Genomic DNA, 14,366 nt, shown 5'->3' with positions numbered 1-14,366 from the left:
CTTCGTCTTGGCCGGCGCCACCGCCTCCCTTTGAGCGCACGCGCGCCGCTCGCAGGCCCCGCCCCCGAGGAGCGTGAGCGCTCTGGAGCCCGCGCGCTCCCCCTCCTGGCCACCGGCGGCCTCTGCAGCGCTCCTGTTTCCAAAATCCTCGCTTGCCTCCCTGCCTTCTCGAAATCCCGCCGCCAGGGTAACATGCTCAGGGTAAGGCGGGCTCGAATCTCATCCTCTGTGCCTTGCTCTGGTCGGAGGAAAAAGCGCTTGTGGAAATATTTGCTGGAGGTGGGGAAGAATAAACGTAGCGCTGTAGGAATTGGAGCAGTGGTCCCAGCATCATTTAGTCTCTCTTGCAGATGCTTCCTCCATCTGAGCCTTAGTTTTCTCATCTGTAACATGGGGAGCCAAGAGGAGATCAACCTTTCCCAAGTTAGTTTATGAACTCGAGGTTCATTATGGTGGTCCAGACATATGGACATGAGAAAATCCGTAAATTGCATTTATCTGATCATAGTTTTTACGTAGCAAGACGTCTCTGGGTCTTCAAAAAGCTAGGTCGAAAAAAGCAAGTGTACTGGTGATTATACTAATTTGCCTTTTCATGACTGGAGATAAAAACCACACAGCTGGCAAGATGTTAATTGTGAAGGCAGCTTGTAAATAGTATCTGAAACCATCTCTATCTCCTGAAGATTGTCAGGTGCTGAATTATTGTTACTTTCCATAGCAAGCTGCATAATGGTTAAGAACAGGGAGGTAGGGCTTCCCAGGTGGCACAGTGGTTAAGAATCCGCCTGCCAATGCAGGGGACATGGGTTCGAGCCCTGCTCCGGGAAGATGCCACATGCTGCGGAGCAACTAAGTCCATGCGCCACAACTACTGAGCCTGCACTCTAGAGCCCGCGAGCCACAACTACTGAGCCCACATGCCACAACTACTGAAGCCCAGGCGCCTAGAGCCTGTGCTCTGCAACAAGAGAAGCCACCGCAATGAGAAGCCTGCACACCTCAATGAAGAGTAGCCCCCCCTCGCCGCAACTGGAGAAAGCCCGCACACAGCAACAAAGACACAATGCAGCCTAAATAAATAAATTTATAAGTTTATAAACAAATAAATTTATAAATAAATAAAATAAAAAAGAACAGGGAGGTACACTGGACATTATTAGCTAAGTGGTTCCCCTTGACAAAAATCCAGATGCTAATCCCCCACCCCCAAGAAAAGGGGAAAGGGCGCTAGGTGACAGAAACTCTAGACATCACCCAGAGGAACCAGCAAAAACATACCTCCTGTATGTTTCAGGATTTGTATTTCTCTAGAAAGGAAACGGGTTTGTTCTATTTGAAACTCTACAGATTAATCCCTGGAGATTTTTGAAGACTGAGCTACACCCAGACCTGAAAATTTGTAGGTCTCTAAAGTTTTCTTTTCTTTTTTTAAAACTTCAACCCATGTGAAGAAATACATATTCATGTTGTGGGTCCAGCTGTGTGCTGGAGCGAACTCATACGGATGGCAAGAACAGATTGTTAAATTTTCCGGACTTCTGCCTGCTGATTGTTAAAGCCAGTATTAAAAATCACATTATATAAATGAACAATTAAATGCACAATAAATATTCAAAACCCATAATTTCCAAATTATTTTACTCTGTTTCACTATTACCTATGCCCCTGAGGTTGCTTACATCTATTGGATAGTATGTTACTGTGCAACTTTTCCCAACTGTGTGTTCATTGGTGTCACATTTGTAGCTTGAAACCAGCCCTGGTAGGAGTATTTACACTAAGGGAAATGGCAGGTACTATAAATCAGGGCTTTATTTGGTTTGTCGACTGTCTAGACTGGGATGCAACTCCATTTGTCAAACATGGTTGAACTGAAACTATAGGTTGGCTATGGATACAAGAGTCCAGCAAACATCAATGAAAGCATTCTGGGAGAATCAATTCGCTATATGGAATTTACAGTGAAGAGAATTTGTATATTTTATTATTTTAAAATTATGGCTACACATTCTTTATATTAAGAGAAAGTTGGGGAATCCCTGATGGTCCAGTGGTTAGGACTCCATGCTTCCACTGCAGGGGGCACAGGTTCAATCCCTGGTCGAGGAAATAAGATCTGTGGTGTGGCCAAATAAATATTAAATAAATAAAATTTGGGGACTTCTCTGGCAGTCCAGTGGTTAAGACTCTGCACTCCCAATGCAGGGGGCATGGGTTCGATCCCTGGTGGGGGAACTAGGATCCTGCATGCCGCACGACGCAGCCAAAAAAAAAAAAGGAAAGAAAAGAAAAAAAAAGAAAAATTTATAATACACTTATGTACATACATACTTATACATTTTCCCCTAGAGAGATAGTTGTTAAACATTTATCAACAAATCACTGGTTGTGATCCAGTACACATATAAATATATATGTGTATAAATATATAAATATATATTGTATATATATATATAAATATATATATAATCATTCATAAGTGAATATATATGCTAATAAATATATAGGTATAGCTATAAATATAGCTTTATGACAGTTCATGACAGAGGTTGCCTCTACTATGTGTGAGGCACTCTAATATTTTCTATTCAATTATAAATTCAATTTTTTAAACATGCTGGTCTTGACCATTGAACTGACTTTACAACTCACTAATGGGTGGGGATCTGTAGTCTGAAAAACACTTCACTAGACTTGAAGGCATTGGAGAACCATGACCTGCCCTTCCCCACCAGGGGGTGATAGAAGACTACAAATATCAGGGCTCTGCCCTGCCTGAGACTTCAGTGGTATCACCTAATTTGTTGGGTTTCATTCCTTCATTTATTTATTCAACAAATACTTGTTCGAATTATATGGCCTCTCACTTCCAGCAACTTAAAATCTAGTGAAGGTGATCATCATTAATTTATTCAGCCAACCAACACTTAGTAACAATTTGCTATGCGCCAAGCATTGGGCTAGATGTTAAGACCGCCAGTGCTTTGGATAGATGAGTTTCCTTAATAACCGTAGATTTATTGCTGTTTAAAAACACCATTTTGGGGATTTCCCTGGTGGTCTAGTGGTTAGGTATTCCTAACCACTTTCACTTTCACTCCCATGGCCTGGCTTCAAGCCCTGCGGCCAAAAAGAAAAGGAAAAAAAAAAACCACACACACCATTTTTCAGGCTTGAGGCAAGATGAGTCCGGGCCATCTTGTCAAACCAGAAAGCAAGGAAACCATAAGCTATCAAACACTGCTAAGGTCATTTCAGGAGGACACAGAAGCCAATCAGAAAGGCTCACAGGCCAAAGATGGGACAGTTTGAGCCTAAATAAGAGTATTAACTGCAATGGATGGAAATACACACATATGTTTAAATCCAGAGGTTCATAATGTACTTAAACTAATGGCTACCTTTGGAGAAATCAACTCATCATTTTGACAACTAGTAAATAAAGGGAAAGAATCGAGCATTTTTCCTGCCACTCCTATGGGGACTGAACCACTGAATAACCAAGGAGCAGATGAATTTCTTGTTAAAGAAAATATCTCAAGGAGTAAATGAAGAGGGAACAACAGAATTAGACATGGAAGTTTAAAATGTTAGTTTGACGTATGGGTGAGTCAGATTCATCCAAAAGAAGAGTCAGTTTGCAGCTATTCATAAAAAGAAAAGTTTAATACTGAGAAGCACTGTCAACTAAATCTCTACAGATCCATCTCATAAGGTTTAAAAATTTTAAATCAGATTATCATAATTGTGACCTTTGCTCAGAATTTTATATTTTAGGTTTCTTAGGGTCAGATTTTATAAGCACATGGCTTCACGTTTACTACAGAAATGGAGAACTAGAAGCAAAAATATGTCTGCTACAAAAAAGTAGCATTTTCTTATTGAACGCTAAATGTAATTTCATAAGTAAATTCCACACGTATGTTACTTTTGTTGCAAGAGTTTGGAGATTATAGAATTTATCTTGAAGTCTGAGTCTCTCTTGGACAAATAGACACTCTGCTTTTTGAATTTTTTGAAAATCACTTGTCTTTTTATTTTGATGGCGGTTTCAGTTCTTTGAAAAATGTAAAATCACTAAATTTGTGAATGGTTGCCTGGAAATCATCTGAGGCTACAGTTGGGCTTCGGCCAGGTTGAACATGAATATATGTAAACTAAAGATTAAATAAAAGGAAATGTAAGCTTTGACTGCCTTCTTGTAAAGAATTTTTCTTCTTTATAACCATATTACATTATAATACCACTGATTCATAAGATTAAATTCTGTTGGGGTACAATCCCATTACTGGGCATATACCCTGAGAAAACCATAATTCAAAAAGAGTCATGTACCACAATGTTCATTGCAGCTCTATTTACAATAGCCAGGACATGGAAGCAGCCTAAGTGTCCATCGACAGATGAATGGATAAAGAAGACGTGCCACATATATACAATGGAAAATTACTCAGCTGTAAAAAGAAACGAAATTGAGTTGTTTGTAGTGAGGTGGATGGACCTAGAGTCTGTCATACAGAGTGAAGTCTGAAAGAGAAAAACAAATACCGTATGCTAACACATATATATGGAATCTTAAAAAAAAGACAAAAATGGTTCTGAAGAACCTAGGGGCAGGACAGGAATAAAGACGCAGACATAGAGAATGGACTTGAGGACACGGGGAGGGGTAAGGGTAAGCTGGGACGAAGTGAGAGAGTGGCATGGACATATATACACTACCAAATGTAAATAGATAGCTAGTGGGAAGCAGCCGCATGGCACAGGGAGATCAGCTCGGTGCTTTGTGTCCACCTAGAGGGGTGGGATGGGGAGGGTGGGAGGGAGACGCAAGAGGGAGGACATATGGGGATGTATGTATATGTATAGCTAATTCACTTTGTTATACAGCAGAACTTAACACACCATTGTAAAGCAATTATACTCCAATAAAGATGTTAAAAAAAAAATAATTCTGCTAGGGTAGAATACCAAAAAAAATGTGAGTGTTTCCACTGGAAAAGAGATCTTTATTTTGACAGTGATCTTGGTCTGCTTTAAGGGTCAATTGGCCTGTATCACTTGATTAAATGCAAAAAGCAGAAGGTCTTTATGGATTAGGAATATCATCAAAGATTCTTTTAAAAACATAATTTACTTATTTGTTTATTTTCTGTCTCCCTTACTTGAATATCAGCTCTAGAGGGTAGGGAACATTGCCTGTTTTGTTCGCTAAGGCATCCCAAGCGTTAGAACCATATCTGGTGCCTACTAGGCACTCAAAAAACATTTATTTTGTTAAATAAATTAAAGAATAATTATTAATATGCTGATGAAAGAAAATGATTTTAAAATTTAAATTGCTTCCTTATAAACAGAAGAGAAACAGCAGAAATTAAGAAAAATTTTTTTTTACTAGTAAGGGGCTCCCAAGATTACAAATCACTGTGAAAGGGGTTTCTGGTCCATAAAGCCTTGAAAGATGCCGCGGTAGAATGATAACGGGTTAAGGAGAGGATGTATGGGGCCATGAGGAGAGGACCCCGTAGGATCAGGGAAGGGTCAGAGAAGAGTTCTTGGAAGAGATGATTTCTGTCTAAGCTGAGATTGGAAGAACTGGCTAGAGGGTGGCCAGAGGAACAGTGGGAAGCAGTCATTCCAGGAAGAGCAACCAGCAGGTGCTTTTTTGTTGGCTGGTGTGCATGAAATAATTCATTCCCGCTTTGGCGGGAAGGGCCGTAGGCAGCCCAATAATTCTCCCAGCAGGCAGCCCTCTTTGTCCACATTTCCTAGCCAGAGAGCAGAAGTATTCATCCCCAGCACAAATTCCTTCTTTCTGAGCTCCCCTCTGCAATGCCTCCCCCATTCTGAACCTCTGGCCACCTCTCTTTCTGGCCGGAGGGGATGGCTAGCCACTCCCTAGGGTGAGGCAGCTGAGCAAAGCCAGCAGCTGCCAGAGGCCAGGCTGCCTGACTGCCAAACTGGGAGGGGGTTATATCCACTGGCTGTGCCCCCAACACACACAAGCCCAGGCTGCCCATCCTCTGGGCCCATTTGGGTACAGGGTCAGAAGGGCTAGCGCAGCGCGACAGGGATTTGGCTTCGCTCATCTTCAGGCCACAGGGAGAGTGGCAGGAGGGGCCAGGGACCCTGAGTACCTTCCTGCTTTCTCCTCTGGCCACTGAGTCCTACAAACCCCAGACCCTCCTCTCTGAAGCAGTCACAGGGCTGAGGCTTGGAAGGAGGGGGCTGGCTTTTTTTTTTTTTTTTTTTTTTTTTTTTGCCTGAATTAGCATTGGTAAAGTTAGAAGAAGAAAAAAAAAGCAAGGAAATGAATATCCCAGTGTCAGTACAGCAGTTACCTGTAGGACAGAGGGTAACTCTAACCCTAACAGTTGATAGGGTTTAGAGGGCATGGGATCAGAGAGTTTTGCAGGTGTAGGCAGTGTTCTTTACCTGGGGATAGTCACAGAGATATTTGCTTTAAAAATATTCATTAAACTATAATTTGTATTTTATAAATCTTGTAATTTGTTATATTTCACAATTTAAGAAATGATATTTTTTTAAAAAAAGGAACACCAAACTGTGAATAAAATGCCTAGGTTCTGAGAAGAACAAGTTTTATTTTGTTTTTGCAGTCTTTCTCACCAAAGCATAGCACAGAAACCAGATGTATCTACATAATAATTTAATGCCCCTATTCTTAAACGAGTTAAACATGAATTTTCTATTTTTCTAGTTTAAACATTTAGTTGTTTTGTTTGTTTTTGTTTTTTTATGGAAGTAGCATTGATTTATAACATATTGAGCCTTAAACCAGGTGCCAGGCACTGTGCTAAGTGCTTTACTGTACTTGACTCTCTTGCTTCTCACAACAACCACACAGGTAGGTACTATGATCACTCCAGTCTACAGATGGAAACGCTGGGCACAGAGAGGCTAAGAAACTCAGCCAAGGTCACACAGCTAGCAATCCAGCAGAGCTGGGATTCAAACTAGGGTCAGTGTGCCCCAGGGGAAAAAACCTTAACCACTGGCCCATACTGCCTCCCAGGACTGACCTCACCTGCCTGCTGAAATAATGGCCACCTAGTCACAACACTCTGCAAAGTTTACAAACAGTTGATAGGGTTTAGAGGTCATGTAGTATGTTGGTTAAGAATACGGTCAGACAGATACGGGTTCTAATCTAAACACAGAGTTTATTACCTGTATAACTAGTCATTTCTCTCTCCCCTGAAAAATGAGAATGGTACTCGGCCAGCTTTGCTGCCCAGACAAGTAAGGGAAACATTATTTGCCGGGTATCAGGCACACAGTAGGCACACAATAGATGATCACCTCTAAAATAAAGATGCTCATCTTTGGCGGGTCATAGCTTACGAAATAGACAAGGCCCAGTGTCACCATCCCCATTGAACAGATGGGACGTCTGGCTCAGTTCTCATGCCTCCGAGCAGTGAGGAGTCCCAGAGGGTCCACGGGTCCCTAGCCGCCCCCGCCCTGTCGAATTCTTCGGGTCGGGGTTCTGGATGTGGACGCCGGCCCTCACTTGGCGCCCGGCGCAGGAATGCGGGGCCTGAACGGTGGCGAAGATGGGGCGCTGACGCTGAGGCTTTTCCGCTCCAGCTGCGCGGACCGGCGACACAGCAAATTCCGTGGCCACACCTGGCCTTGCAGCTGTCCGGGCTGGACCGAGAGGTGGATTCCCCAGTCCTCCGGCCGCCGGCCCCGGAGGGCACGGCCTTGACCCCTGGCGGCCTTGGGCCCCGATGGCTGGGCCAGGGCACAGGAGCACCGGGCGCCCCCTCGGGGTTAAGTGCGCCGGATCAGCCCCACCCTCCAGGTACTCCCCTTCACCAGGCCTTTTTGGAAGGGGGCTAGTCCTCTCTGACACCCAGGAGGATGAGGGGCTCCCTGGGTCAGCCCCTGAGAATACCCTGCTCAGAATGCTTACTGGGGGGCGGAGGACGGAGAGGGACCCCTCAGGAACATCCCTCTGGTTTCAGGGTTCTGGGGGTCCATGGGAAATCAGCTCCTAGAAGGTCACCCTGGGGTGAGGCGCTTTCATCTCCCTGAAGGGCTGAGCCATGGTCTACTTTCCCTGCTCCCTCCCATCTGCCATCCCCTACCCCCAGTAGGGTAACAGGACTGGGCACAGGGCAAAGCAAAGGAGAATCTGAGGTCCTCACCAGTTCTGCAGCTGGTGTGGTGTTCAAGGCCTCCAGGCTGCAAAAAATGGTCTCTGCTCACCTCTGCTCCCATCTCTGGACCACTTCTTACACTTCTGTCCCTTCTAGCCTTCCCTAACCTGTCTTTTCTCAGTTCTGCGAATGAACCAAATGCCCTCCATCCTCAGAGCCTTTGCCCATGCTGTCCCCTCTCCTTGTACTGCTGTCCCTCTTGGCTCTCTCCTATGTCCCAGCTTCACCCTCCCCCCATTGTTCTGTTTTCTGCTTAATCATCACGAATTACTAATACTATGACTAACGGAGTATCTTGAAAATTCTTGGGCCATGGCTCTCCCACATGAAGGTTAGAATCAGCTTGCCAATTTCCTCTAAAAACTTGGCTGGAATTTTCATTGGGATTGTATCAAATCTAAGATTAATCTGGTGAGAATTGACAACACATGCAAGTTTACTAATAATGACATGATGTGAGTCATCGAGGATACAGAGACCAGTCACACAGCTCCTTCCCTCAATAAGCTTTTTTGCTCATGGTCTTCTTTTTTATTTTATTTCATTTCGTGTGAGAAGATCTTATTGGGCTCATTTCACAGATCAGGAAACTGAGGCTCAGAGAAATTACATGATGTGCCCTAGGTCCTATGGTGAGGAAGTGGTGGGCCAAGACTCACGAATCTGCCCAAGTCAATTCGGTTTATGGGTTTGGTTTGTGTGTGCCTCTGTGTGTTTGCATGTAAGATGTGTTTCCATGCACCCAGAGTGGAAGAGCATCTATATTTACAGATGGAGGTGCTGTGGGTTGAGTGGGAGTGCAGGCATGTCTGCTCTATTGGGCTGTGACTTCTGTTTGTGTTGACGTTGGGGTCTTTGGCTATGTGTGTACAGTGTTGGGGGTTTTAGTGGGTGTATTGGGGAGAATATTTATGTGTATTGGGTAGAAAGTGTGTGTCAGGGAGACAAAAAATGGGATATTTCTGTTGGTGTGTGTGTTTTTTCTTATATGACTTTAATTTGATACTTGTTGAAAGAACTCTTTTAAATTAAACCAAGACTTTTAAAACCATCTATAACTCTAAATTTTTATTAAGGTATAACTTAAAGTGCCCAAATCTTAAGTGTACAGCTAGATGAATTTTTATATACATGCACCCATGTAATCACCACTTGGATCAAAATATAAAAGATACAGCACCCTCAGTTAGAACTTCCTCATGCCCCTCCCTCAGTCAGCACCCCTCAAAGTAGCCACTGCTCTGACTTTCACCACTGTAAATTAGTCTTGCCTGTTCCTGAGTATCTTGTCAATGGAGTCACACAGTGTTTGCTTGGGGAGGTTAATAGCTAACACTAAACAAACTTGCTTTGTGTGCTGACACTTGCCGTATCTCACTGAATTTATCATAATAGCCACATAATGTAGTGCCTGTTTATTGTTCCCATTATACAGATGAGGAAACTGAGGCTCAGGGAGGGCTCACGACTTGCCTTGGGTCACCCAGAGCAGGGTCACCAGTCCAATGCCACGGCTCTGGTCCTTACCCGCTACTAGACCATCCTGCCTCCCTCTGGGTAACCTGCCAAAGAGGTGACATGGCTTATTGGATGCAGAGAGAGCAGGAGCCCAAAGGTGCTTCTGGGTGAGCTTTATTTATCTTCTGAGGAGTCGGTGTCTCTGAATCTGTTGTGAGATCTCTCCAACTCCCCATCGCTGGATCAGGAACGACTCACCACCCGCAGCCCAGCCACTGCAGTGCTGCAGAGACACACCAACCACAGGGCTGGCTCCGAGAGTTATTTGCTGGGTGACTGTGAGGATGTTGCCTCCTTTTTTGAACCTCACATCCTTAACTGTTGAAAGAAGGTTAAAATCCTCATGCAGGGTTATGGTGGTAACAGATGGAAGGTGTCACTGTATAAATTACCACAGCTGTTATTTTTGTAAAAGCCTTCTTATTGAAAAATAAAACATAAATAAAGTCACATAAAACAAACGTGGGACCCCTTAAGGCAAACCACTTGTAACCACCAGTTAGATCAAGAAATAGAAGCCCCTTAAATGTTCCACCCCAATCACAGCTTGACTTTTATAGTAGTTCTTTGTGTCTCTTTTTAGTTTTATCACCCAAGTGCGCATCTCTAAACAGTCGAGTTCATAAAAAAATTTGCCCATATATAAAAAATGTATATCTTTTGAGTCTCTACTGATTTCCCCCTCCATCTCTTTCATTGTTTTACAGTTTATATTTTGGAAGGGTCTGGAGCATTTGACTGAAGAGTTTTTTTTGTTTTTTGGGTTTTTTTAAATACATTTATTTATTTTGGGCTGCATTGCGTCTTCGTTGCTGCTCGCGGGCTTTCTCTAGTTGCGGCGAGCAGGGGCTACTCTTTGTTGCGGTGCGCGGTCTTCTCATTGCAGTGGCTTCTCTTGTTGTGGAGCACGGGCTCTAGGCAGCGAGCTTCAGTAGTTGTGGCTCGCGGACTCTAGAGCGCAGCTCAGTAGTTGTGGCGCACGGGCTTAGTTGCTCCGTGGCATGTGGGATCTTCCCGGACCAGGGCTCGAACCCGTGTCCCCTGCATTGGCAGGCGGATTCTTAACCACTGCACCACCAGAGAAGTCCTGAAGAGTTTTGAAGAGTCTGGATCACCACTATTATTTTTCACATGTGTACCCCTCCCTCCAGCTCCCTCACTCCCTTGTTTGGATTTGGAGTGACATAGATCTGGGTTGCAGTTCTGAGTCTGCCAGTTGCTGTGTGACCTTGGACAAGTCACTCACCTACTCTGAACCTCTTTCCTCAACTGGCAAATGAAGGGGTGACCCTGAAGATCTCTAAGGGCCTTCCAACTTTCTCAGCCTCCTCGCTCAATCACCAGGCTCCTGTCCCACAGTTTCTTCTTTTTTTTTTTTATCTCTCTCTTTTTAAATTATGTTTAATGTACAATATTATATAAGTTACAGGTGTACAATATAGTGATTCACAATTTATAAAGGTTATACTCCATTTATAGTTATTATAAAATATTGGCTATATTCCCTGTGTTGTACAGCACAGGTTGTTCTTAAAAGCAACTTTACTGGGTGGAAAGAGTACTGGGGTAAGAATCAGAGACCTGGCATTGGAATCCAATTTCCACTGGAACTAGCTGTGTGAACTTGGGTGAGGTACTTAACCTCTCTGAGTTTCCACTTCCTCGTCTGTTGAATGGAGATCCTGACACCTAATCCATAAAACTGGAGCAAAACTTATATGAGATCATACCCCTACAATATTTAGTGCCTGGCACCTAGTATGTGCTAAATAAATGTTAACTGCTATTGTTGTTGTTATTATTGTTAGCTATTATTATAACTAACATTTATTGACTGCTTACTCAGGCTTTGTGTCAAGTGTATTAATTCACTGAATCCTCAAAACAATGCCACGAGGCAGCCCTATTTTATAGATGAGAAACCAAGGCACAGAAAGGTTAAGTAACTTGCTCACGGTCACACAGCTAGTAAGCCATGAACCTAGGCTGTCTGGATCCAAAGCCAGCAGTGTTAGTCACTGAGATATATTGCCTCAAATACTACTGCCATCTAGAAGAATTTCCCCTTCGCTTGCCCAAGACCAGAGAGAATTCCAGTAGAGGTAAGGATGAAGCAATAGCTGAATCCAGTGTGATAAAATCCAGGGGTGAGAAAAGTTCTTACCCCGAAGTGAGATCCCAGCCCAGGGCATTAATCTGGGCCATCCCAGATTATTTCCCGCCTCCATCCCTAGCATTTTTATACACAGGCAACCTGCCGAAGTGAACCTGGGAACAGGCTTAGTCAACGAGGACAGCAGGGAAGGTCATACCTGGTGGAGCAGCCAGGGGTGTCGCTGTGTGTTTGCCACCAGTGCGATTTTCTGGGTTTCCTTGGATGTGTGACCGTGTTGGGTAGGAGATGGTGATTTTGTATATGTGGTTGGGCTGTGAGGCTGTGCCTTCCTCAGATGTCTGTCTGTCTGTCTGTCTCTGTGGAGAGGCAGCGGGACCAGCTTGGCACATCCCACTTCTGCCACCCACTGGCTGTGAGACCCCAGGCCAACAACTCACCTCTGTGTGCCTGTTTCCTCACGTATAGAAAAATGGTTATGATGACAATGATGGTACCGACCTGATAGGGTTGTTCTGAAGATTGAATGGCCTCATTCCAGGTAAAGTGCCTGAAACGGTTCAGAGCACCGAGATAAGAACAAATACAGCTTATATGTGTTAATATGATTAAATGTGTAAAGGGTAGGTTTCTGTATATTTGTGCAAGGGCACCTGAGGGCATCTAGCAGAAAGGATCTGAGGGGCTAGGGGAGCCAGCTGTCTCTGTGATTTGTGGGAGGAGGGTATGTGTGTGTGAGTGTGTGCATGTGTGTGTGGTGTGTGCACAGTGGATGCGTGTGCATGCTGTAAATGGGCGAGAATGTTCACTGCCAGAACCCTAGTTACCAGACAAACTCCAGGCCCTAGGACAAGTCACTGAGGCTCTGTGTCCCCATCTGTCCATGGGCGGGGTTGCTGCCTCAAAGGCAGCTGTGAGGACCGAGTGAGTCATGGATGTAACGCTCTGGACCATTGCAAGTGCCGGGGACATGGGAGAGGTCCGTACGAAGTGTTCTGAGAAAGCGGGGCATCATCAGGACGCTCCTGGGTCGTTAGTGCCAGTGCCAAAGCCGTTTGTTTCTGCCTCCTCTGGGCTGCAGCGCTCCCCCTGGTAGGTCGTGGATCCCAGCCCACCACAGGCAGAAAAGCCCTCAGTCCAGTTGCTCCAATGGCCCAGAGAAGGATAGGGACTTGCCCCAGGACACCCAGCATACTGGAGGCAGAGAAGGGCTAGATTGGAGCCACTCCCTCTTTGTCCTTCTGGCGTGATGAGAACGCCGTGTAGAGGTCAGGGTCAGCACTCCCCAGCCCCCACTGCCTCTGTCTACCACACTTTCCCAGCATCCAGCAGTCAGCCTGGGCCGGGGGAAGCTGCTCCAGCGTGAAGGTGTGTGCTTTGGCAGCAGGCACTGTCTGGGCCGCCAAGGCTGAGGCCAGGCGGCTGCCTGGGGCAGGAATTCCATGTGTCTGGGGAGGACCCCACTCCAGTAGCCCAGTCCCAGCCCCCAGCCCTGCATCGCCACCTGGGCCAGGGCTCTGCTTGGCACCCGGAGACTGGGTTCTGCCTGGGAATTCTCCAAGGTCTCTGGAAGAGGAGGCTGAAGGATTACAAGTGCTTCAACTTTGGGTTTTTTTAATGTAACCACTTTCTTGTAAATCTGTCCATTCCCATCGCAAAAGCGTCGCTTGTTATTTGTGGAGAATACAAGTAATCAGAGAAGAGAAAATGAATCTCTTTCTCAACACCGAAGTACAGCAATTCGGAGACCAAAGGGGCTCTGTCAACACACACACACACACACACACACACACACACACACACCCCTACCTGCATGTTCATGCATGTATCTACGCACACATGCATGTGACATAGAAACCATCATAAGCATGCCCTTGCACGTGTGTGCTTGCACACTTATAACATACAAGCACATGCATACTCATGTGAGTACACACACAGGTACAGGCATCTGCATGGTCATGTATGTATCTGTATACCTACATGTGACACACGAGCCCTCATGTTCATGTGTATGTCCACGTGTGCTTGCACACCTATAACAAACACACACTCTCATAAGTACACATGTACACACAAGCACATGCGCGTGCACACACACTTAAAGAGCAACACGCAGTGCTCCACCAATGTGAGTTCACCTAATCCCGGCATCAGTGCTATAAGGTAGGTACCATTACTTCTCCCATTCTACAGATAGGGCACAAATGGTTACGTAATCTGCCCAAGGACACCCAGGTAGTGAGCATAAAAAGAAATTTTTAAAAAGCATTTTTTAAAAAAGGACAGCAAAAAAACCCCAAAAAACAAAATAATGGGGATTTGAACCCAGATCCATGGGCTTAATTAATTAGGCTGCATGGTGCTATGTTTGAGTGGCATCGCAGGGAATATTCCCGTAGAGTTTTTTTCCCTATGCATCTATATGTGGTTTGGTTACAGAAATGACATCCTTTTTACATACTAGCAGGACCCTGGGGTCAGACCTGGATTTGAATCCTGGCTCCACTGCAGACAGGCTGGCTTGACTTTGGGCTGTTCTTTCA

Source organism: Eubalaena glacialis, chromosome 13 (genome assembly GCF_028564815.1).
Source record: "Eubalaena glacialis isolate mEubGla1 chromosome 13, mEubGla1.1.hap2.+ XY, whole genome shotgun sequence".
Classification (NCBI taxonomy): domain Eukaryota; kingdom Metazoa; phylum Chordata; class Mammalia; order Artiodactyla; family Balaenidae; genus Eubalaena; species Eubalaena glacialis.
This window is presented reverse-complemented; position numbering follows the sequence as displayed.